Source organism: Cupressus sempervirens, chromosome 4 (genome assembly GCF_028749045.1).
Source record: "Cupressus sempervirens isolate cs-2001-9-10 chromosome 4, ASM2874904v1, whole genome shotgun sequence".
NCBI lineage: Eukaryota > Viridiplantae > Streptophyta > Pinopsida > Cupressales > Cupressaceae > Cupressus > Cupressus sempervirens.
The window spans coordinates 357,677,066-357,703,353 of record NC_143121.1 but is presented as its reverse complement, the minus strand read 5'-3'; the positions used below and the strand labels follow the sequence as shown (position 1 = coordinate 357,703,353).

The 26,288-nt window shown below is 33.2% G+C and overlaps 1 long non-coding RNA gene across 1 annotated transcript; it reads right to left on the bottom strand.

Moving 5' to 3' along the window:
- Nucleotides 1-21,019: 21,019 nt before the first annotated feature.
- On the bottom strand, nucleotides 21,020-21,715 carry LOC149561546 (uncharacterized). Its single transcript, XR_016363445.1, has 2 exons — nucleotides 21,619-21,715; nucleotides 21,020-21,508 (listed from the first exon to the last, which is right to left on the bottom strand). It is a non-coding gene; the product is annotated as an uncharacterized LOC149561546 (long non-coding RNA).
- Nucleotides 21,716-26,288: the final 4,573 nt, after the last annotated feature.

The following is a 26,288-nucleotide window of genomic DNA, read 5'->3' as shown; positions in this document are numbered from 1 at the left end:
ATGTCAGGCACATGAATGCAGAACCAAGACCTTAAGCATACAAATATTTGAAGGATATTGCCATAATTGTCAAAAGTATAGACATAAAGCATTTGAATGCAGATCTAATACCAAGTGGACATCAAACACAAAGATAAAGGTACATCAAAATAGAAAATCCTACAATTGGGATTACAACACAAGGTACAATTGTCACTATTGTGAAGAGTATGGACATGTTCCTAAGAATTTCATTAGAATGCATTTCAAAGGCAACTACAATAGATTGTTGAGTGAGACTACATGTTTTAGTTATTTGAAGATTGCTCATATTAGCAGAAACTATCCAACCAAATTACCAACGCCAAGTAATGGTAACAATAAAGCAAAGAAAAAGACAAAGTTGAGAAGGTCAAAGTGTAGATGAACAAATCATGGAAGAAGAAGGAATATTGTAGCACATCAAGTTTAGATGAGGTCATTTCATCCAATGTATCAGGTGATCACATCATCCCGAACTAGGCAATCAAAAGGTATGCATGGGACTGATATTCTAAAGTTATCTCATACATCAGTTCCAAGAATTTGAGACCTAAAAAACATAATATGCATGAATTAAGATGCAATGTATTGGTTAGAACTTGGAAGAAATCTATAATTTTTGTTAGTTTTCATCTTGTTGTCGAGCGACAAAATTATGTTAGTAGTGGTCAAGCTCACTGTGGTTGCCGAGTGAGTGGAAATCTTATAATAGTTGAGCTTATAGCTGTATATGCATTAAGCATTTATTGCCAAATATCAAGGGTTATATAGTCATTTTTTCACTCATTTGCATTCATCAAAGATCATAGAGTAAAAAAAGAGCTTAAGGAAAATTGAGGAAAAAGATTCAAGTATTTGCAAACTGGATTCAACTGCTACTCATTACTATTCATCAGATTCAAAAGGTATTTCACTAGAGTTGAGTATTTTCTATTTGAGTTTTTGCAAACCCTAGTTACATAAAATGACATCTAGCTCTTCTAAAAATGTTAGGAAGGAAGGAAAAGAAGTTTTTATGTGTAATTAATCAGTAATTAAATTAGACAACCACCCTTCTAAGCTATTCTTATGATAGCATACAAGGGAGACCTGTCTGGTGCATTTTTGATGATACCACAATAAGTTTTGATGATACAAGATGTTAGATGTTGTTACAATTGTAAGGTTAGAGGTATTGGAGACATGGAAATTAGAGATCTGTATATCAAACTATGTGTAGATGGAGTCTTGAGGGAAGAGAGCAAAATTGTAGAAAGAAAAGGGTTAACTCGTGCCCTAGATTTCTCTAATGTATTCAAAATAGAATGGATTAATATTGTACTTATCAGACTACATGATGACTTCACATGGTTGGAAAATGGACCTACGAAGATCGCAAAAAGGATCATCCACCAAGTGACAGGGTATCCTACCCTTGATAGACCTAAGAGCATGAGGAGTAATGCAAAGTAAGTGATAGAGAAGAACACAGGGGCAATATGGAATAAGAGAGGGATGTCCATAGACATGATCTCAGATCCCCTAATTAACTTTGCAGTGAGATTGTTTTCTCACAAGTTCTCTCAATCTAGTAGATTGAATAGTGCATCTTGTATGGTGGTAGATTTAGGATACAAGATTGTTAAGAGAGACCACTCCTATGACCTTGCCGAGTTACAACTTCAACAACTCTATGAAATCTTGGAAGCCATTAGGAAGGAAAAAAATGGATCATGCAATTTTGGTCCTCTGTTTATTTGTATATTATTTTATGTACAAAATACATTTCCCACATTTCGAAAGATAGTGTGGAAGACAAACAAGCCAGTGACAGTGCATGTTTCAGAGTTGATAGAGAAACTTGGAGAAAATTTTGAAATAGTGATGACAAACTACTTTAAAGATTTCAAGAAATCTATGAAGCAAAGACTAAGGATTCCAATGTCACTAGTGGAGAAACATTATAATGATGTTTGCTTCTTAGTTGATGTTGACTATACATATGTGCAGGCAACCATACCTAGGGTTAGATGGCTCAATCCATTGCCTTATGAAATCAATGTGGATGAAGCATCTATAGCCATCACAACACTATTGTCAGAGAACATAGACAAGAGTGCCACCTCATTTGGAAATTATGAGGATGCCAAGTTAAGAATAACAATAGACTTGAAGACAACTACTTTGATTAGAAAGAAGAACAAGCTTGTAAAGAAGCTTAAGGAGAGATTTCGTGAAGGGGGAAAAGGAGAAGAAGAAGGAGAATATAGAGGATGTGGTCTAAGAGTAAAGCTATATGTAGATCCATTTACAAGTTACCCATTCCTAAGCTATAATAGAGAAAGGTTAGCAAGAAATGAAAAATCCTAAGAACGATGAACAAAAGGAAGCAAAGACTACAAAAGCTATATCAGTCAATGATGGTCATGTGGAAGGTGCTAAGGAAATAGTAGGAGAAGAGGCCACACCTAACGATGAGCAACAAGATAATCAAAATGTACCTAAGTTATAGGTGCTGAGTGCCAGTCCTCAAGTTATAGGTGCTGAGTGCCAGTCCTCCACATATAGACCAAATAAGTCAATAAGACTTAGTAAAAATCAAGGTTGTTTCTGACTATTCTACTCAGAACATCAATCCCTTGACAAATGACGACTTGAAGAAGATTTTGAAGGATTCCACTATGGAAGCTAAATTATGCTCAAATAATGTCTTAGTGAGAATAGAAGAAATTGAAAAAGGCAGAAATGGCATCAGTAGGGGAGAAACAAATTGACACATCTAGTATGCCCCCAAAGGTAAAAGTTACAAAAGAACATAGTACAAGCACTGAACAACAAGGTGTTATTATAACGCTAGTTGCATTACCTCTAGTGCCATTCATTTTGCATAAGAAAGCCCTAATTATGGTTGAGAAGGATGGAACTGAACTTAAACTAGGTCAAGAAGCAAGTCCTACACCTACATCACAAACTCAAGGTGAACAACTGGAAGAGGCAAGTTAGATTGACAAGTCTTAAGAATTGAAGGTGATTACTGCTATAGAGGAACAAGTTGCCATATAGACTCTAGTCACTCTACTAGTTTATGTTATTCCTACTAGTAGTCAAGTTCTCCAAAGGTCAAGCACTCATGCCACCCCATTGTAAATATCAAGGCCAAGTGCATATACATCTAGCATATCATACGATATATCTTATAGAGATGTAAGTCTTGATGAAGTGATTGAACTTCCAGAGTTTGATCTTACAACAATAACCATTGAGAAAATGAGCATTCTATAGGAAGCTCTACACATGAAGAAACAACAAGAGTTGCTATGAAGGGAGCACAAGCAGAAGCATGTTCTTCATGAAATAAAAGACATATTTCTTGATGTTTTTAGCCTCCCAATCCCTAATGAAGAGAAACCTATTCTTGAGCAACTGGTAAATGTTTTTGAGAAGATCAATGATAAATACCTGGATGTAAACACCAAAATATTGGAATGTTTTGAAAGAAATTTTTACTCTGAAGTTCTTGAACAGATTTCTAGTGCTATTGCACTAAGACAATTTGACTTAGCAACCAAAATAGTAAAATAGTGGATGTTGAGCCATTTAGGAGCCAAGTTACAACACTAAGGATATAGTGAATGTTGAGAATCAAAGCTTTCAAGTGTTGAGTAAATAATTTTTGGCATAGTTGTTTGTAATGGCACAAACTTCTATGTAAACCATTTTTGGGCTGACTTAAGGATTTTTTTATGATTCTAGGAGATATGTACGAAGGCATATTGAGAATCCCTGTGTAGTACATGCAACCAATCAAAATAAGGGATATATTAAGTGGAAAAATAGATGAATCACAAGTATTAATTTCTACCTAACCCTAGCTCACCTAAGTCTTCTTAAAGGAGGACAAACTCTAAAGAGTTTACAATGTGCAGATAAGAAGAGAAGGTTGAATGCTAAATGTAGAGAGAGAATTCATGGTGACTATGGAGTTTATGATAAAGATATGAATTGCAAAATTAGTTAGAGAGAACAAAGAAGAGTAGTTAAAGGACAGAGGAGATACATCTGATCTAGAGGATCAAGTACACATCAGGAAAGAGGAGATATGATATCTAGCAGAGATGTACTAATTGAAGGATCAAGGCTAAAACATTCTAACACGTGAATCATTGAAAATCTCTTAACCAAGTAGTCTTTACAGGCTTTTTTAAATCCTTTAACAAGGTTCTTATTTTATTGCAAATTTAAGTCCTCTAACAAGGCACACTTTTAACAGGGTGTTGAAATCCTTTAATAGGGTAAGATTTAATAGTCTTTATAAGCCTTTAATAGGGTAGATCATAGTTTATGATCAAGAAATTATAACCTTAATTGGATACACTTTACAACTATAGTAGTGAAGATTTATGGATGTCATCCCCACTCTAGTTTTACCTTCTCCTTGGAGGGTTTCTAGGGAACAAACTTATTGTGTTATGTGTTATTTGTTTCATGTTATGGATGAACATATGTAGCTAGCTATTTCAATTTACATGTTAAATTTTGAGATGGACATGTGGTGAATGTTTTATGGTTAAAGTTTTGAAGTAGTGATTCACCTCCCCCCCCCCCCCCCCCAGAGTTTACTTTCCCATTGTTAATTCCAACATTTAACAATTGGCTCAAGGGGGAAAGATGGAAATTAAATTGATTTTGATTTTATGAGTTGTATGATTACTTTCACAATGTACTAAAAAAATTAGGTCAAATGCATAGTTTGTTCTTCAATATCAACAACTATTTTCCTTGTTATTTGTAAGGGCACATCTATGGCATGCATAGTTGATGAGGTAATGTTATTTATATCATGTTCAAACCATATTTTTATTTTTTTGTCTCTCCTATGTCTATGTTTATAAATAGGTGTGTACTAGCTAGAGTGTTTATCATCTATAATACCCAGTCAGGGAACCCAAAAGGACAAGGCTAAATGTTGCTAATTTTGGTGAATAATTTTTTTTGTTAGCACATCATATTTTGCATAGCTACCATGGCACTAATTTTCAAGGTCCTAATAGGATCCTTTAAATACAATAACTAGATTCATTCATCAAACTATCTATATAACCATTTATAACATTAAACGAAAAATAATTGCATAATAGTTATTTTTTTCAAATGAAAATTATATATAAAATCATTCAATATACTTTGAATAAGTGCATATTTAGCTTTTCAAGATGAGTTTAACTAATTCAATAAATGAGATAGTAAGGAGTAATTTTTCATTTCAAATAAGTAATCCAAGCTTCATTAATATTAATAAAGAAACATTTTTAACATAAGATGAATAAGTAAACATTTTTCATCAAAAATTCTTAATATAAGAGAGAAATGAAGTATACAATCTATACATATTGATAGTCCAATTTCCTTTTTTTCTCTCCTATTGTATACTACCCTTTCAATTACATCACTTTTGATTTCATGTACTTCAATATACATTTTGGCTACAAAATTTAGAATGCTTGTAGATTAAATGGAATCAATGAGATAAGATTTGAATCTTCATCTGAGACTGACTTGAAATAGGAATAATACCTTAAAATGGTTTACTTCCAACCATGTAGACCATTAATGGTCCACTTCCCCATGATAGGAGATGACAACATGATCCACAGAAGTTATAAGGAAATCTATAGTATACAAATTAAATATTCCACATAAGGGAAAACATTCACACAAACTTCCAAAGGCAACAAAACTAGACTAAGGGCTTATAATGCAACTAGGAGAGTGTTATCACATAGCCGCCAAATGTTAGGATAAACCTCTCAAACCATTGCCATCCTACGCATCTAGGCCTTATATAGAATGACATATGGTCTAGTACTCCAATAGGGCATATGCAACCTTATCACACTTTTCTTAATGTTGGGATCAACCTCCTAAGCCATTATCACCCTACCACATCAAGCGCTTATACATGATGACATATAGTCCCAATACTCCAATAGGATAAGTGTGCCTCAAAAAATATCTTATCTTGATTAATGTGTTATCCCAAAGCCCCAATAACCCATTTATTTAATTAAAGTTTCCACTTGATTACAAACTCACATGTAAAGCCAACCTACTCAGGGCCTTGGTCTCCACTATATAGGATCCTCCAATGACCACTTGTTAGGATTAAACCATAGACAAAAATAAAAATTACATAAAAATATAAACAATATCAAAAAATATTGAATCACACAGAAGAGAACACAAGACACCAAGATTTAACATGGTTCATCAAAACCCTAGGCTACATCCACTAAACAACAAGTCCAATATTATTATGATCTAGTGATTATAACTTGATTACAATCTGTAATCCCTTATAGCTCAATACCGTCGCATCACACCTTATGAAAAAAATCTCGAACCCTAAGCACTTTTATACAAGTTTTTTTTCTGCTTTAGGGTTGTAGTTAATTACAATATGTTGGCTCAAAATTATCGATAAAATATTATCGATAAAATAGGACTTGATAAAATAGGGCCTAAACCCCAAAGAATTATGGAGTATGTACAATACTTTCCTAATCAATCACCACAAACTAACAATCTCCCACTTGGGGACTGATCAAGCTCTACACTAGACAATAATCTCCCACTTGGAGACTGATCCTATAGCAATATCGCTACCACATGGGGCTCCCACTAGATCAAATCACCCTTGACTCAACTATTTTTTTTTTTTTTTAGGCTAGAAGACCAACCAAAGCTGACGAGGAGTTCAACTTCTCCCTTGTCACTACCTTTGTAAACATATATGCTAGATTGTCATCCATATGTATCTTGTCCAGCTTTAACTTTCCATCATCCAAAACTGACTGAATGAAATGGTACCATAATTGTATGTGTTTTGTCTTTGAATGTAGAGCTGAATTCTTTGCAAGATGAATGACACTCTGACTATTTGCAAACAAATAACTATCATTCTGAGCATGTCCCTATTCTTCTAAGAAGAACTAAAGCCATATCATCTCCTTGCCTACCTCTATAGTAGCAATATACTCTACCTATATAGTGGATAATGCGTTTACGTTCTATAACCTAGAAACCCAACTCACTGCTACCCCACCAACAGTAAATACATAACCTGTAGTAATTCACCTGGTATCAATATCTCTGCCAAATCTGAGTCAACATATCTCTATAAATCAATAGTAGAGACCCCAAATGTAGACACTTACTAGATGTTCCTCTCAAATATCTAAGAATCCATTTAACAACATTCCAATGCTTAAGCCCTGGATGACTCATATACCTGCTAACAACTCCCACTGCATGTACAAATTCTGACATTGTACATACTATAGAATACATGAAGATTCCTATAACTAAAGCATAAGATAACTTGGATATCTTATCCTCCTCTTCTTTTGTCATTGGACACATCTCTTTAGTCAACTTCAAGTGACCAAGTAAAGGTGTATTGACAACTTTTGCAGTCTCCATAGAGAAACATTGCAACACCTTCACAATATAATCAACCTAAGATAATGTCAATTTATTGTTCTTCCCATCACTATAAATCTTCATAATAAGGATTTGTTTTGCTACCACCAAATTCTTTATAGCAAATGCATGTGCTAATTGGTGTTTCAACCTCTTAATGTGATACATGTTAGACTCAATTACAAGCAAATCATCAACAAATATACATATAATAATGTAGTTGTCATCATCTAGCCTCTTAAAATAAATACAATGATTTGAATGACACCTACTATATCCATGCTCATTCATAAAACTGTCAAATTTTAGATACCATTGCCGAGGTGCTTGTTTCAAGCCATATAAACTTTTCTTCAATCTATACACTAAGTTCTCCTTACCCTTGACCTCAAATCCTTATGGCTATGCCATATATATCTCTTCATCCAAATCACCATAAAGGAAGACTATTTTAACTTCAAGATATTCCAAATTAAAATCTTCAGTAGCCACAATACTTAAAACAATACAGATAGAAGTCATTTTTATAACAGGTGAGAATGTCTTATCAAGATCAATGCCCTTTTTTTGTGCAAATTCTTTTAAAACTAACTTGACTTTAAATCTTTTCTTACCTCCATCCTCTTCTTTCAACTTGTAAAGATCGTTTATCTATAGGAAACTTGCATAAATCCCAAGTCTTATTTTTTAGCAAGGAGTTTATTTCATCTTCCATTGCATGCTCCCACTGAATCTCAGTGTCCACCTACACAACTTCATCATAACATTTAGGTTCACCAACATTTGTTAGTAGAATAGAGTACAAAGATGGAGAAAATATTTTTGGAGGTCTACTTAGCCTCGTTGACCATCTAACATTCACTGGAGTGTGTGGTATTTGTGGTTGCGATTGTTGTACATCATGAAGAATTATTGGAACATCATCTTTTGAAGTATCATCCAACACTACATAATCATCTTCTTTCCTCTCATGTTGTTGCAATAGATCTTTGTGCAACACTTTCTCATACATCCCTACTTTTTACAATTTTACAATTTTTAAAATTCCAAAGCCTATAACCAAATTCATCAATGCCATATCCAAAAAATACACATTTCTTTGACTTAGCTTCCATCTGGGTTCTATTTTCAGAATCTATATAAGAAAATGCTTCACAACCAAAGGTTTTGAGAAAAGCATAACTCACCTTCTTACTAGTCCATGCTCCCTTTGGAGTACCATAGCACAAAGGAGTAGAGGGACCCCTATTAATCAAATATACAACAATATTGACAACATCTACCCACATGTTTAAGGGCAATCTAGCATGTAACATTGTGCTCCTTGCATGCTCCATTATTGTCCTGTTCATGCGTTCAACCACTCCATTTTCCTGTGGAGTCCTTGGAATAGTTTTCTATCTACGAATACCATTAGTAGAGCAATAATCTTCAAATTGATGACTACAATATTGACCGCCATTATCAAATCAAAGACATTTTAATTTCTTACTAGTCTCATTTTCAACCAAGCATTTCTATTTCTGAAAAGTTTGAAATACATCAGATTTCTATCTAAGGAAATAAACCCATACTTCTCTAGTTGCATCATCAATAAACATAACATAATAATGAGAGACACCAAGGGAAGATACTTGAGATGGTCCCCATACATTTGTATGCACAAGCTCTAATTTTTCATTTTTCTTTTCCTTCCTAGTCTTCACAAAACTCACTCTCTTATGTTTTTCATACACACAACTTTCATAGAAATCCATATTAACACATTTCAGACTTGGTAAAACTTTCTTTGAATAAAATAATTTCATACATTTCTCACTCATGTGTCTAAGTCTATTGTGCCATAGCGCCATAACAAAATCTACAACAACTAATTATTCTCTTTGCTCAAGTGCAACAATTGTTCTTGAACATTAATTTTTCTCTAAAAAAATCAAAGCAGAAGGAATAATATGACCTGTACAAAGATATAGGGTGCCTATTTTTTCACCTATTTCTACTAAAAGGGAAATTTTTGAAACCTTTCGATTTTTATCATTAAAAGTAACTACACAACACTCATCACCGAGTTGCCATGCTGAAATTAAATTTCTACTCAACCTTGGAACATATCTTACCTCATGTAGTAGCCAATGATTCCCATTCTTCAACTTAATCTTAACTTTTCCCTTTCCAACAATTTGATAGGGTTATTATCTCCCAAATAAACAAGCCCAAAATCCCTTTAGACATAATGAATGCAATAACCTCTATGAGGTGTAGCATAAAATGAAGCACCAAAATCTAAAACCCATGAATCATCAACACTTTTTAAAGACAAAAGCAAAGCATCCTCTTCGAATTTGTTACTTACCACATTTGTCTCCTTGTTCCCTTCTAGTTTATCTCCTTCATTGTTATTTCAATCCAACAATCTTCTTCTTATGCCTTGGTTTCCCACAATACTAACAATCTCTCATTCCTCTAGATTGAGACCTCTTCCCCTTTGACTTTCCTTCTTGATTTCCCACGATTTTTGAAATTATTTCCTCTCTTAGTTATTTTGCCTTTGCTTTGTGCATTCAAAGCACTTCTTGATGTAGATCCACTTGAAGCTTTCCTACAAGTTTCCTCACTCAAAATAACACCGATCACATCATCATATTTTAGGATATTAGATCCAAAAATGGAATTACTCACAACCATTATTAAGCCATTCCAACTTTTAGGCAAAGAACACAAAATCAAGAGAGCCCTAATTTCTTCATCAAATATAATACCCATAGAAGATAACTAACAATAATAGTATTAAACTCATTTAAATGATCTACAATAGATCCACCTTCTTCAAATTTCATATTAAATAAATGCTTCATGAGAAATACCTTATTTAAAGTGGAGAGCTTTTCATACAGTATGACTAGGGTTTTCATCAAGTCTTCCATCATCTTGTCTTTTGTATTGTTATAAGTCATCGATGGTGCCACACATAATCGAATGTTTCCAAGTGCCTTTCTATCTAAAATCTCCTAGTCCTTATCTATCATAGTTCCTTGTTTCTTTGTTTTTCCTTCCAATGACTTCTATAAATTCTAATGATAAAGATAGTCTTCCATTTGCATTTTCCATAACTGAAAGTTTTTCCCATTAAACTTTTCAACCTTTAGCTTAACCTCACCTACCATCACTCCCACTCAACTATGAGATTTTCCTACAGAGAATAACTAAAAAAGAAACCTCACTTTGATAACATTTGTTAGGATTAAACCACAGACAAAAGAAAAAATTACATACACATATAAACAATAAAAAAAAATATTGAATCACATAGAAGATAACACAAGACACCAAGATTTAATGTGGTTCACCCAAACCCTAGGCTACGTCCACCAAACAACAAGTCCAATATTATTATGATCTAATGATTACAACCTGATTACAATTTGTAATCCCTTACAACTCAATACCACCGTAAGAAGTAATTTTTGCATCACACCTTATAGAAAAAATTTCTAACCCTAAGCTCTTTTATACAAGTATTTTTTCCGCTTTAGGGTTATAGTTAATTACAATGTTAGCCCAAAATTATAGATAAAATATTATTGATAAAATAGGGCCCAAACCTCAAAGAATTATGGAGTATGTACAATACTTCCCTGATCAGTAACCACAAACTAACAATCTCCCACTTGGGGACTGATCAAGCTCCACACTAGACAACACCACTTTTGGGTCCCAACACCTATGGTGAGCCACTCCTCTAGGACACCTAACCCTACTGTATAACATATCACAAAAAAAATTAAAAAGGGAAACTATTAAGTAACACATTCTTAGGTTCATCCCAAAATCTTCACATTACCATCTATGGTATTTAAGCCACAATTACGAGACAACAACTCATTACAAAGATTCAAGATTTGGAAACACCACTAGATGGTAAATATATCACATAACAATCCACACTTCCATCATCAATACATGTTAAAACATTCAAAAGAAACATATAATATCACTACAAGACTAACACATAGGATCTAATAGCCTCTAGTGACAATGGGAGGTCTTGGGGATTACAAGGACACTAGAAATGAAATAACTACTATGACCTATATCACAAATAGGGGGTAAGTGCACAAATGTGTGGTGCCGAAAGGGGGGGTATAAGTGGCCACTTTTTTTTTCTTTTTTCTTTTTAATTAACAATTTCTCAACTTTGACAAGAATTTGAAGATAATTACATTCAAAATTTTAAGATATGACAAAAAAAAAAGTAGTAGTCCTTTGAATCTAGTTTCTAAACTACAAATTTTTTCTCAAAATGGTTTAGTTTTAGGCCCTAAAAAAGGGGGCTACAGAAAGTGGTACTTTTTTTCAAAAAAAAAATATAACATAGTGCAAAGTGTGCCCCCCCTTAAATTTTAATTTTTTTTGAAAATATTTTATCACTTTAGCCAAAAGTTACCTAACACCATGTAGTTTATCCCATACTTTTTAGGAAATTTTATAATGTGTATTTTTTTATATGAATTTTATAATTGGACACATCCCAAAAATGTGAAATATCTATGTGCTCCCCCTAGAAATTATTGAAAACTAATCCAAAATCAAAACTCTTTTTTTTCAAAGTGAGTAGAATTAAGTCTAGTTTCTCAAAAACTAATTTGTTGCAAAATTCGATGAACGAGTTAAAATCTACACCCCAATTAGTACATGTTGGTTTTTGAAAGAAAATGGACATACATTCAAAATAAATTATAGTTAAGAGGCTTGTAACATGATGAATTCAAAATAAATTATATGGTCATATAGCTAACATAGAGATCTACAATATTACGTAACTTGATTTTATTGATGCTCTACCACAAGGAAACTTGAAGAAGAGCACAAAAGAAAACTCAAGCATTTTTTGTATGCTTGTTGCAAAACATGTCTCAAACTAGTTTAGAAACTCCAAACCTTTGGGTTGGATCCCCAAGGCAAATCCAAGCCTTAGAATTGGTGGTATCCAAAGCTTTATATAACACAAACACACAATAGAACGTATACACTATAGTGCATGTATGTTATTTAAAATATTTTTTAATTCAAGGCTTGAATAACACCTATGCACTATAGTGCACACACTTTATAAGCCTTGTATTTCAATAGAGAGGATGGATAGAGAGAGAGGGAAGGAGAGAGGGTAGACAATGAGAGAGAGTAGAGGATGGGGAGAGAGTAGGGGATAAGATGTAGAGTGAGAGAGATGATGAAGAGAGAAGGCTAGAGAGAGAAGGGGATGGGGAAAGAGTATGAGTTAGGATGCACAAAGAGAGAGGGATTAAGGTAGAGTGAGAGAGTAGGGAATGGAGAGGGAGAAAGGGAGGAGAGTGAGATAAAGAGAGAGAGAGAGAGAGAGAGAGAGAGAGAGAGTAGGAGATGGGGTAAAGAGTATGGCATATGATGCAAAGAAAGAGAGAGAGGGAGGGAGAAGTGGAGAGAGAGAGAGGGATAAAGAGAGGAAGAAGGGAGAGGGTGGGATAGGGAAAGAGGGAGGGAGAAAGGGAGAGAGGATGAGAGAGGGTAGGATAGGAAGAGAAGGAGGGAGAGAGAGAGGGGACAGGGAGGGAGAAATATAAATAAATAAATAAATAAATAAATATATATAAATATATAAATAAATAAATAAATAAATATATATATATATATATATAGAGAGAGAGAGAGAGAGAGAGAGAGAGAGAGAGAGAGAGAGAGAGAGAGAGAGAGAGAGAGATTTCACATAGTGCATATGAACTTTATAGTGTGTATGTGCTATATGAAAATACCAAAAATTGGTTACAAGGAAATTTTTGGTTCCTACTAACCCATATTCTCTTTTTTGTCTGTTGTCTTTTCTGTTGTTTTGACATAAAATACGGGTTTCATGGTATTGGAAGCTAGAAAACACCAAATTCAATAACTGGATACACTATTTGAAGAGTTTTTGAAAAAAAAATTGTATAGAAAAGGTTAGTGCAGTCCTTTTTAAATATTCTTTGTTACTATAGAGATAAATTTCATTAAAATTTGACAAGCTATTTAATTTATAGTGAATTTATTGAAATTTGTATGTTTGAATGAATTGCTATTTGGAAATGGTTAGAAATTTTATTGTATGAATAATTCATTCTAATTTTACAAGTTGTTTAATATATATTGTACATTTTCATTGAAATAATTGTAATTTGTTTATGTATTCGAATGATTTGTTATTTACAAATTGTAAGTAATTTATATGTTTGAATAATTTAACATATAGAAATCATCATCATGCCAAGAAAGAAACCAAAAAATCAAACAATGGAAGATAGGTAGAGAGATTTGACAATTAAAAGAGATAAAATGAAACTACTATGTGAACAAAGAAAATTGCAATGCAATAATGAAAAATTGTCTTTAGAAGAGGAACATGAACCACCAATACAAACAAACAAAGAGGAAGTATTTGGAAAGAAAAAGAGAAGGAACAAGACTCTTACACTCAAGAAGAAAATTGGATTGTAAAGCTACACCCTCTTCCAATGTTGGAGTCATATCATCATCTCATGTTGAAGAGGTTTCAATTTCTACATCCGATGATGTAATCACTCCACCATGTCATGTTGAAGGCACAACATGAACATATCAAGTAGGTGATATTCCATATTTTACATCTTATTTCCAAAGCGCATCATCTTCAGTTCAAGGTATGCAAATCACTCAACCTTATGTTATTGAAAATATTAAGGGAATGGAAGAGATTATAACACTTTCTAGAATTTATTTTAGAAGACTAAAATATTTGATTGATATTGATACTAACATTTTAAAATCAATGCCTAACAAGATTAGAAAGCATACTTGTCAAAGAAAAGTTAATCATATGTGGATATTATTCGTTGAAGAACTAAATATGACAGGTCAATGCCAATTATTTATTGAAATGATGGGGAATTTGAAATTTAGTAAGAATGATGGATGATTTAAATGAAAAAATCATTGTAAAGAATCGAATGAGTGCATATGACAAAGTAGGTTCTAAATCATGCACCAAAGATAGTAATATATAAAGACACTTACTTACATCAACGATAGTAAGTACCCAAATGAAGAAAATTTGACTCGTAAGAAAGACAAGAAAAACATTGAAAACCAGTAGAGGTACTCTAAGGAGAGCCATGGTAAGACATGAGAGAGTGGAAGATCAAACAAAAAATGAGTTATGGGCATTTAATGGTAGACTACCATGAAAGGATAAAGAAATTAGTGAAGCTTGGAAATTGGTGGCCAAAATCACGATCCAAATGCAAAACATTTTTTGAACTCAACTCAAACAAATTTTTTTGAGATGGGTAAACCTTTTTATGTGAAGATAAATTACACACATACAACTTCTTGTTGTAGAATAGATATGAAATTTTCTAACCATTTTGATATTTTTAGGCATATCTGTGTGTTTTTGTGTTCTAAGTTTGTTTTGTAGGATTGTGATATAAATGAGCCACCTATATCTTCAAAAGAATTTATATCTAACATTTTATGTGAAATAGGGGATAATCAATTTTTTTACAAGATGTCATGCTTGGATGGTATATGCTTATTTTGTTGTTCTTTGCAATTTTTATCAACTTGTAAACATTTAGATAGTACACATGCAATTGAAAATCAAATAGAAGATTATAGAAAATATAAGACAGTGACATATGCTCTAAAAGATGGGAAACAAGGTAAAATTTTTGATTTAGTCATTGAAAAGATTCTAGTATATGAGTTCATGAAGATTTTTGGTGAAAATATTATTTATGAATATGTAAGGCATATACATAGATCTTGATGGATGGATTTGCAATTCAAGTTGTGCAACAATACATTTCCACTAGATACCATTATTTTGGTTGTAGACTTTGCAAAGAACTACATACTACAACCACAAAATATTATACTTCTCAACAAGTTTTCATATTTGTTCACACAACATTCATGAATTCACCTACAAGTATAGAGGATGACAAGAAGATTTTGAGAGAGTACCATTTTTACATCAATGATGATCGATCACATTCTACAGAGTTTGTACATGGTTGTTTTCAACTATTTTATGACAATTTGGCTAATAGGGTCATACCATTTTGGCAACACATTATTTGGTCAGACAATTGTGTATCTAAATTCAAGAATGCATGGATGTTCTATTGGTTGAGTAGGATGCACAAGTTGTCTAAAATTCAATATATATGGAATTTCACAGAGGCTAGTTATGGGAAGGGAGAGGATGATGGTACATGTGCATGCATCAAAAGAGTCTTAGCTCATGAATAATTAAAATACAAAGATGGAACAACATTGATAGATGTAAAATCCATCATCCAATGGTATAATGCTACAATGGGTCTAGGTAAGGAAGGCGAGTCTATGGTTCATAAATTTTTTTGATTGATAGATAATACTAACATTGCACCAAATGAGGATTATTGCACATTAATACGATCAAGTGAGTTGCACTCTTTTAGAAGCTCTGATGTAAGTTGATAGAGTATTCACACATGAAAAATGACATGCTTTTGTCCATCATATGCAGAGAAAAATTGGGATGAGTGTGAGTCGACTAAATAGGTGGACGAATGAGATATATGAGTTTTGGACCCAATTGACACCTATCATCATCCACAAGCATTAGAAATGGTAGATATGGATTCATCCATTAACTTTGATTGCTTTTCTAATCTAGTGCAACTAGGTTATATGTGTGTGTGTGTGTGTGTAATTTTATAACTTTTACCTAAGTATTTGTTGAATTAATGAGCATGTTATGTACATTTATCATTGTAGGCCATGTTTTTGTTGTTATTTCACCTAAAGAAAATGAAGAAGGGATAGATTATTATTTATATCATTGTGTCTAGGCCAATTTTTTTTAGATCACTCACTTACAAATGGTGAAGGTTTAAAGTACCATATAGTTGCAGTGGTTGTAACCAATACGTGGCTTAGATGATATTGTATGAAGAACCCTAACTTGTGGTTATTCAAGGATTGGCAAATAGAGAGGAAGCTTCTTCATTATTTGAACCTTGTTGTCATTTCAAATGTCCACTTGATCAAATATGGAGGAAAACCGCATAATAAGACCCTTTGGAAGGTTCATGAGTTAGACTATGAAGCAATACTTGAGACATTAAAATGTAGAGCAGATCTAGCTAGTTCATTAGATTGAATATAATTACAAAAATATTTGATGTAACATTTATATTTCATATTTTTTTTGTGCAATATTGGAGCTTTTTCTCTCTTAGCTATTTCGTACTGGTGCCTTTCAAAGCTAAGTTGTACAAAAAAAAAATAGTGTGGTGCTAAAACTTGTAGTGTTGTAATGTAAGTCTAGGTAGTTTTCTTTCTTACTCCATATCTTCTCTAGGACTTTCTCAAGATTTATCTTAGCCTATTAGGGTTCACTTTAATACCCTAACCTCTAGAGGATCTTTATTCTATCCTCTAACTTCTCACTACCTAGTTACACCAAGGATTTTTGCTTCTTCATTCACCAAATGCCTCTACAAACTAACTTGCCAACTTCAATTCTTGATCCATATTGTTCATTTCCATAGATACATGGAGTGAGAGGTTCATACATATGATGTTAGTCTTCATCAAGGCTGCTAGACCGAAAGGATTTTGTGGATCTTAAGTCCACAAGTCATCCATACACCTAAAGCAATTTTTGTGCCTATAATCAAGGGTTTCAAATTAAGAATGACAACATTGCCCAAGATTTATTCAAAGAATTAGAAAACCTTGTTTTGGAACTTTCTCCTCTTGCATCTAGAAATTTCACTCACCCCTCCTCCTTCTACAACTCTTGGTTTGAACTAGCTAAACCATTCAAACCCCCTATAATGTCTTGAAAACACTATGTTTGCCTAACCAAGTGACTATGACTTGCCTAGGGTATCACATCAAAAATGGTTAACCAACTCTCTAGGGCCCCAAAATATATACACATAATGTAGACTCAATCCACTTCCATTCCCTTAAGGTTGTGATGAATCCATGGTAGAAACTCATGGGGGAGCCATGTTTGCAAAAATTTTCAAGACTGCAACAACACATAGTCTGATTACAAAGATTTTCAAAAGATAATCAAATGAACTTATTAAAAATAGTAAACTAAATAAAAAAGTATTATACAAGCATGAAATTTAATAATACAATACCAAAATTCAACCTTCAATCCATTGTCATGATCATGCAAATGAAAATCATAAAAACTATAAAAACATATGATAGGATTCATAACTTTCAATAAAAAAAACTTTCTTCTTACAATATCCAACTTTTGCAATGTCATTTGGAGGTGCTTAAATGCCTTTTCTCTATGGGCCCTAGCTTTTTCTTAGACCCATGTGTTGTTAGGATGAAAAAAATGTAAAAGTTGTCATAATGTTGTCATGACAATATTGCAAAATGCAATGTTGTCATGAGTAACATTTTGCATTTCTAAGTATCATTGCATTTTAACGCTTGGAAATTTCTACACACTTGGTTCCTTAATGATGTCTAAGCATGTTTGAACCTTCAAACCACCATTATCAATGTAACTTCATATTTTTCCCTCCTAGACCTAGTTGATAACATTGCACCATTTTTGACAACTTATGCAATTTAGTGAATCTCTCTAACCATTTATCATGGGATCAAATTGTCTACTTCGTTAGCTCTGAGTGGTCAAGTAGACCCTAGTCCCAAGCTTGTCTTGTCCCATTGACTGCTCAAACATTCTCGAGCATGTTAAATGAAATTGACCCTAAGAGTCACTAAATGCCATAGGCAATGATCTTTGACAGGGCATATCTTGGAGCTCATGCAAGCTAAGGATGAAATGTCACATGCTACAAGATCATTTATTTGAAACATACAATAACCTTTCTCTCTTTTTTGAGATTCAATTCTATTTTGATTTTGTAGCACTATTTTGGGTGATGCTGAAACTTGTAGAGTTGGCTAGTACAAAGTCACCAACTAGTAAATTTCTCTAACTGTTCATCATGGGACCAAACTGTCTACTTTATTAGCTTTGAGTAGCTGGGTGAACCCTAGTCCCAAGCTCATCTTTTCATGTTGACTGCTCAAAGATTCTTGAGCACACTAAACAAAATTAGCCCTGAGAGTCACTAAATGCCATAGGGTAGTGATCTTTGATGAGGCATATCTCAGAGCTCATTAAAGGTATGGATGCAATGCTACATGCTACAGGATTGTGTTGTCAACACCTACAATAACCTCTCTCTTTTTTTGGAGATTTTATTCTGATTTGATTTTGTGGTCCCATCTTGCGTGATGTTGAAACTTGTACTATTGGCCAATATAAAGTCACAAACTAATGAATCTCTCTAACCATTTATTGTGGGATCAAACTTTCTGCTCTATTAGCTCTAAGTGGATGGATAAACCCTAGTCTAAATCTTGTCCCATTCTATTGACCTTTTGAACATTCTCAGACATGCTAAATGAAATTGACCCTAAGAGTCACTAAATGCCATAGGGCAAGGATCTTTGATGAGGCATACCTCAGAGCTCATGCAAGGTATGGATGCAATGTCATGTGCTACAAGATCATGTTGTTGAAACCTACAATAACCTCTTCTATTTTGGAGATTTGATTATAATTTGATTTTGTGGCTCCATCTCGGGTGATGCTGAAACTTGTAGTGTTGGCCATTACAAAGTCACCAACTGTTGAATCTCTCTAAGCGTTCACCGTAGGACTAAATTGTCTACTCTATTAGCTCTAAGTGCTAGGTATACTCTAGTACCAAGCTCATCCTATCCTATTGACTAATCAAATATTATCAAGCACACTAAATGAAATTGACCCTAAGAGTCACTAAATGCCATAGGACAATGATCTTTGACAGGGCATATCTCAGAGCTCATGTAAGGTATGGATGCAATGTTAGGTGCTACATGATCATGTTTTTGACATATATAATAACCTCTCTCTCTCTCTCTCTCTTTGGAGATTCAATTCCATTTTGATTTTGTGGTCCCATCTTGGGTGATGTTGAAACTTGTAGTGTTGGCCAGTACAAAGTCACCAACTGGTGAATCTCTCAAATCATTTATCCTGGGATCAAACTATCTACTCCGTTAGCTCTGAGTGGCTAAGTAAACTCTAGTTCTAAGCCTATTCCATCTTATTGACAGCTCAAACATTCTCAGGCATGTCAAATGGAATTGACCCTAAGGGTCACTAAATGTAATAAGACAACGATCTTTGACATGACATATCTCGAAGTTCATGCAAGGTATGGATGAAATGTTGGGTGCTACAAGATTATGTTATCGATACCTACAATAATATATATATATATATATATATATATATATATATATATAATTCCATTTTGATTTTGTGGTCCCATCTCAGGTGATGCCAAAACTTGTAGTGTTGACCAGTACAAAGTCACCAATTGGTGAATCTCTCTAACCGTTCATTGTGGGATCAAAATGTCAACCTTGTTAGCTTTGAATGACCATGTAAAACTTAGTCCCAAGATTATCATGTCCCATTGACTACTCAAACATGATTGGGCATGCAACAAAATTAACCCGAAGAGTCATTAAATGCCATAGGGTAGAAATATTTGACAGGGCATATCTCAGAGCTCGTGCAAGGTATGGATACACTTTTGGTGCTATAGGATCATGTTTTAACACCTACAATAACCTCTCTTTCTTTTTTGAGATTTGATTCCATTTTTATTTTTCTACCCCATCTTGGGTGCTACTGAAACTTGTAGTGTTGGGTAGTACAAAATTGCAAACTAGTGAATCTCTCTAACTATTTATCATTGGATTCAATTGTCTTCTCTATTAGCTTTAAGTGGCTAGGTAAACCCTAGTCTTAATCTCATTGCATCCTATTGACCATTTGAACTATCTAAGGCATGCTAAACATAATTGACCCTGAGAGTCACTAAATATTATGTGTCGATACTTGGAAGAATGAAAAAGATATAAGAAGTTGAAGATGACATACTAGGGGTATATAATCCATCACCGTATAAAGAAGGTCAAATGTAGTATAGTCCATGCATAGTGAATAATGACACACAAAAGATATGCAAGAAAAAATACAACTATAGCTACATGAATCATAAGAAGAGCATATATAATGTGTTTCAATGAATGAAGCTCTCGAAGAGATGGATAAGAAAGCAATATTGATATCAAATTCTATGAATAAATTAAAAACTTTATTTCAAGTTTATGATGACACTAAGATTCAAGATTAGACATTTACATAATGCAACTAACTCAAGATTTAAATTTCAATGTTAATTGTATAACAATAATAAGAATTCAATTTTCACTATTTTCATCCCAACAAAAAATCCAAATAAGTCACTCATAATCCAAAATACTCATAACTTGTAGAATCTAAATACAAATTAATATCATAGCCTTATTCACATGTCAAAAGATGCTATCAAAGCTTATTATAATGATTTCTACCCTTATTTTGGATGTAAATTACATTAAAATGAAATACATGAAATACTTAAAATTCAAACAAGATATATATTATGATAATCAATAATGTAATACATGAAAAAACTGATACATCAAAGTTGTAAGTCTAATAATGTCATGCATCAAATATATAATGTCATATACACATCAAATGTATGTTGAATATGTCCACTAACATAAAATCCAAGATATATGTCCACTAATGTCTATACATGTGTCCATCCCTATATCTTCTCATTCCCACAAGGGGAAGGAAATAAATCCTTAGAGGTCTTCGATCATTGTGTGGAGGGAGATGATGAGGATGATGGGGTCTTCCTCACACACTAGGTCATCCTCTTGTTTATGATCCTCTTTAATTGGAGCTGATACTAATAAAGTATATATGAAACAATAATTATTATACATTGAAATAAAATATATGTACACACAAAATTAATTATTTTCTTACTGCCATCAAATAGTCACTCTGTACATCCACCCCAAAGGCTCGTAGATGATTGACAGTAACAAAGCCCTACAACAATTCAATAAATATAATCACTTGATCATACTTATAAATACCATTTGAAATTTCAATACTAACTATTATAAATAACAACTAAAAATATGAAAACTATTTGATACCTTAGTCAATGACTCTAAACTAGCCATCATGACAACAACTCCACGATCAGTGGACTGACAAAGATGAGGAGAAGTCTCTGATGTCAACAACTGAAAATCATATAAAATAATTTACATATTTTTTTACAGAATATACTGTAATCAAATGAATTAAATTAACATGAAACAAATGTACCTCTACAAAGCTCATATCATGCCTAGGCTCAGAGTCCCTTTTGAATGTTGATAGTCCAGTAGAGAACTAATGCACATGGATAATTTTTTTTTGTCAATCCTTCACATGACTACTTGATAAATATATGTATTAATTATAATGATTAAATTGATAAATACTTGTCCACTCATTGTAAAATGGGGTTGGAAAATCTGTACTAGGGCCATCAACACTCTTACCTTGAATTTTAAACAATGTCAAGACATGTTAATTTATTAGTCATTCATTGTACATACAAAATGTGATCAAATTAGTTTATTATAATTATAATTTACCTATGTGTCAATGCCAAATGTCTCACTTAGAAAGTCATCAATGACTAGCCAATCATCCATAGTGTCTCCAACGTGACTGCCAAATGTGCATAAGGATGCACATGACGTGCACATGTGACCACAGTGCAAAGAAGGCTCCTCCTCAACTAATGGATTGGTGCAATAAATGAGGGTCTGTGTCAAAGCATTGATAGTCCCTAGAGTACCGATTTCTACATGTTCCTTCACAACTAAAGGAATAATGACATGCTCACCCTTTGACTTGATAACATGTGCCTTAACTGCATTAGGGTCATGATGTGCCCCCAACCTCTCAGATGATGACCCCCACCTCTATATAACATATCAAAATAATTGAGGATCTCCCCAAGGAAAAATTCACAATAAAATTTCTTTAAGAAATATATTGGAACCTTGCGATTATTGTAGGGAGGGGCATCAAAGACCGTCCACCATCTATCCCAAAATTTATTTTTAATATCATCATGGATGCACCAGTGGAAGGGGAACATTTTAGTTGTAGTTTTAACAATTTCTTGTTCTCTTGGCTTTTTAAACAATGCACATATGTTACCTTTTGTTATGTCCTTTTTTTCATCTTCATAGGATAATTTGTTTGCATAATATCTTCTTTGTCCTTCTCTCTTAACATGCCAAATATCCAACTGACAACTAATAAAAGCTACCTAGCTCACAATGGACTCAAGGGAGGATGTCAATTGTGCTCTCATAGGATTAATTTTCTCGCAAAATTTTAACCTAGTAATGATTTCTTCTAATTAAGTTTTCTCTCTTTCTATTTCATTCATATATTTTCTTGGGTGTCAATAGGAGGTCTTTCAATCGATGGAGGTTGAGGAGGTTCTTGCTCTTTCTCGTAGGAGTTTTCATTTTGATCTTGTGGAGGATTTTGTTGACCAGATTGGGAATTTAGTGGTTAATTAATCACATTTCCTGATAAGAAACCAATTGACTTTTAAAAAACTAAATAATCTTGAAGAAAAACTTTAAAAAAATACAAAAAATGGTATAATATATAAAAAATTGCAAAAACAAGGTTAGAAGACATATTTGATGAACTTGATCTTGATCTCTTATGACTAGGAGGCATTTTGAGGAGGAGAGTGAGAAAATATTTCACCTTATACAAAATGTGTGCACATTGTTGGGGGTAGAGAAGGGAACCAACAAAATAAATGGAAGAAAATGGCATGGGCTGCGGGTTGTATTCTTTTAATATAATATCACATAGCGTGTACATGCTATAGTGTGCATGTCCTATGTGAATCTACATAGTGCACGTGCACAATAGAAAATTTTGAAAAATGAATATGTGTGTCATCTTTTTGGCACCACAAATTGGTATATTCACCCTAGGAAAAAACAAAGGGTTCAATCAATAAATCCACTTCATTCACCATGAGACTTCATTAATATAAGAACACAACAATAATCAAAATACACATTTAATAGAAATATTACTTATTATAAAGAATTGATGAAGTTCATGAATAAAAAATTAAGTATCCCTAATTAATAGAAGAATTCATAAGGAATTTTTGATCTTAATAATGTTCACTATTACCTTAAGTACAATTTCCATTTATACTCTAATACTATAATTTTTACCCTTTTATTTTGAACAACTGGTTATAATACCTATTATAAACACTACTAAGTTTCATATATATATAAAACACATGTATTATATATCATTTAAACCTATAATTTAAATTCATCACTTTCTTTTTAAGAAAATAATAACTAAGAGTTTCTTTTACCTAGCTTATTTACACTATATTGATTCACAACACATTATATGTTGGAAGACTGGGGAGATTGTTGGAAGATTTTTTGGAGGCATGAATGCTGATGATATTCCTATGGGGTAGTACTACTATGATGATATGTTACATTCATGACTGAGTTTGTCATTGATGTCAACATAACATGTTTTATGTCTACATAGCATTTTTTTTGTGGTATCTGTCAGAAGAACAATGGAAAGATCAAGTTGGTACAAATGACTAGTTGAGAACGATAACCAACTAAGGTTATGGGAGATAATTTTGAGTATCTGGTATATGTAGTTAAAATTAGAAGAAGAAAGGATAAGTCCAGAAGAAGTTTTGTAAGTTTTGGTGATGTCTGTTTTGAGATAGAGTTTACAGAGGCATGTTTTGGTAAACTTGTTATACCTGTTAGTAGAGTTGATATCTTGAGGATCAAATTTGAGGACATGGAGAAGACTTTTTAGAAAGATGTGGCTAAGCTCGCTTGTCATAATATTTCATGTAAAAAAAGTTATTCAAGTTTCAAGATGAAAGATTAAGGTTATCACTAAGTTTAATATGTTCCTAATGTGTTATAATAATTAATTGAGAAAGTCTAATAATTGACTCAGGGAATTATTTTATGGACTTGGTATAAAGGAAGGACATTTTCCTTTATCATGAGATGATGAGAATTTGAAGTGTGAATGTTTGATAAACAATAAGGAGTGTAGAATGCAAAGTTGAGCAGAGCAGTGTGGAAGTGAAGGAAACTTCATTACCGAGGTTTTTCTGGGTGATCTGAGTTTTAGTATTTGGATCCAAGGTTCGTGAACTAGTCTACAAGGTTTGACAGTAATTGGTTTGGTTAAAACGATAGAGGAAAGAAGAAGATAATAGTAAATTACTTGTTTGAGTAGTGAGCTCTTTTTGTAGTTGAAATTGCATGTTTGGGTAGTGGAATTTTCTTGCATACATTATACTACAACTCCTAACAACGTTGGAATCTCCTAATAGAGATTCAAAGTCTCCTAATAGGAACTCATTATACTAAATGTTGTAACTGACTACAAACAAGGTCCATCCTCTAACAAGAAATATTTATATTAGTACATCATTTTGTGGGCACCATTCCCACTAGGGTTTTCCCTCTGATCAAGGGTTTCCCTAGTCAACATATCTAGTGTAATTATCTATGTGCATCTTTAGATGGTTTCTTTTTACTTAAGTGGTTAAGTTATTTTAAAGAAGATAAATATTTTAATTGTTGGATAACTAATTGAACCCCTCCAGTTATCTTGGTGGACTATTGTTTCTAACAATTGGTATTAGAGCATCAGGTCCTTGAAGAAAAAGTTTAACAACTTTGGGAGATCCATGGCGAACATGTTTTGGAAAGATAGTCCAAATTTTGATGGAATAAACTATGAGAGCTGGAAGGAAAAAATGAAGACAGATTTATTGTGTATGGGTCCAAGATATTAGATCTTGACAAAATTAGCAAAGACAATCATTGAAGAAAAGGATTTAGAAACTTGCACTAAGGCAGAAATAGATTTTTTCATGTGTGACATGAGAGTTAGAGAAGCACTATTGATTGCACTCCCTAAAATTGAGTACAATCAGGTAAAATCACTTGCTACTTCACATTTGATTTGGAAAGCTTTGGAAAATAGTTTTGAAGGTGATGCACACTCTAAGAAATTGAGGCTACAAAGATGGATTTGTACATTTCAAGATGCTAAAATGATGGAAGATGAATCTGTAAGAACATATATAGGCAGGATATAAGAAATTACTATAGGTATTAAAGCTCAAGGAGGAACCAAAGAAGATGATAAGGTTATATGGAAGATATTGAAGGCTCTAACACCACCATTCAAGTCAGCAGCTCAAATGATACAATTGTTGATATTGTACCAAAGATTTCACAAAGGAGACATTGCTTGGAAGACTTGAAGTAGTTGAGAATAAACTTAGACAATCCAGAGAATTGATGAGAACACAAACAACTTTCAGTGCCTTGAATATTCGACCTAACTTATCAAGGAGCACAAGTGCTAGAGGAGATTTTGCTAGCAATATATATTTGAGGAAGACATAAAGTTGAAGGAGTATCCCTTCTAGTAGGAAGAGAAAAAGGAGGCAAGAAAATCTTTAAATGTTGGACTTGTAATGAATATGGCAATTATGCAACTAAGTGTCCTAAAAGGGAGAAAAAGTATAAAGGAAATCATAAGCCTAGAAAAGATAGACATTGTTTATATACAAATGAAGATAATGATTCTGATGAACAAGGATTAAGTGCTGGTGATGATGAAATTGGATTTGTGGAAATTAAAGAAGAAAGTCCAGAGAAGGTAGCTTTGGTATCACAGGTTAAGAAGAAATCTAATTGGATAATTGATA